The sequence below is a fragment of the Calidris pugnax genome, unplaced genomic scaffold (assembly GCF_001431845.1).
Source record: "Calidris pugnax isolate Ruff unplaced genomic scaffold, ASM143184v1 scaffold75, whole genome shotgun sequence".
NCBI lineage: Eukaryota > Metazoa > Chordata > Aves > Charadriiformes > Scolopacidae > Calidris > Calidris pugnax.
The window spans coordinates 1,620,134-1,621,434 of NW_015090908.1; the positions used below are offsets into that span (position 1 = coordinate 1,620,134).

The 1,301-nt window shown below is 38.0% G+C and overlaps 1 pseudogene; it reads left to right on the forward strand.

Moving 5' to 3' along the window:
- LOC106892196 overlaps window positions 1–1,301 on the forward strand; it is a 9,544-nt pseudogene that overhangs the window by 4,578 nt on the left and 3,665 nt on the right.

Consider the following 1,301-nt stretch of genomic DNA (forward strand, 5'->3'; position numbering starts at 1 on the left):
CAGCCATAACAAGACAGTCCTCATCTGAAAGAGTTCACGGTGGACACTGACAAGCTTTCTGTGAGAAGGCTGAGCCATTGAGACACTTCAGAAAAAAGTCTTAGTAACTGTAAGAGAAAGTCACCTCCTTTGTTGTCAATAATATAACAGTATGATGAAAGTCTTGCTTCATAGTTTTCTAGAAAATGCAATTGTGTAGGTTTGTGAAGGTTCTGCATCCTCACTTTAATGTATGATCTTCCATGAAAGGCAGCAGCTTGAACAACTCAGTTTATTTAAAAAAAAAAAAAAGGGGGGGGGGGGGAGGGGTTGAAACATTATTCACCCAAGAGCTTATTACAGATATGTAGTATCAAAAAGTTGTAACTATATTATATTCTACTTTATACCTATACATGCTCAGTATGACGTCACCATTGGTAGCAGCTACCGGTTTACGCTGTAATTTAGACACAATTTCACTCTTATTGTATGGACCCTACTTTAAGTGATGGTAGCATTCTTTGTGCTAAATTTTCTGATGGTCCTTTCTTTTTACTTGGTGGAGTTGGAATATTTTTCTCATTCTTGGTTTTGTTTGGGGTTTTTTTTTTGTTTTGGTTTTTTTTTTCTCTTCTCTTTTCTTTTTTTCTTTTTTTTTTTTTTTTTTTTTTTTTTTTTTTTTTTAATGGCCAATGGTGTCTTTCTCTGACAGTACCGACTTCAATTTCAACTTTATTAGGAGTCCAGTATTTTGTACCACATTATGACAACTTGTTATTCTTGTGGTGTAAATAAAAAGAAAAAGTTAATTATAGTACCACCTTGGTTTCTGTTGCTGATCTTTTCATCTGGTGTCCCTTGTTTTGAGGCTCGCCAGGGTTTTTTTTTTCACCTTTTGAGCAGTCAGCTTCTTCATTTTGAGATCTCTTTCACCCTAGAGCAGCTGTGCTGGCCAGGGGGAGCCTGGGATGCTGCTGCCTCCCGGCACGACGCTGCCCAGGGCATCCTTCATCCCTGCTTGGAAAGAAAGGAGCATCTTTAAATCCTCTTTACAGAGAAGTGAGGCCCAGTTTGCAGTACACAAGTAATCACTGGGTTTTGGTTTTTATTTTTGTCTGTTTTGGGTTTTTTTTTTACTTTCAATACAAAACATTCCTTTTTTTTTTTTTTTTTTTACTTGCTTGTGATATGCTCATGGGTTTGTACATGTTGCCTGAAGAAGCAGCCAAGCTAAAATGATCGTGGTTTGCCCTAGCTTTGCACAGATGCAAGCTCTCACTGGTGGTTCAAGACCACGGAAACGGTTAAGGCTGCTGAGG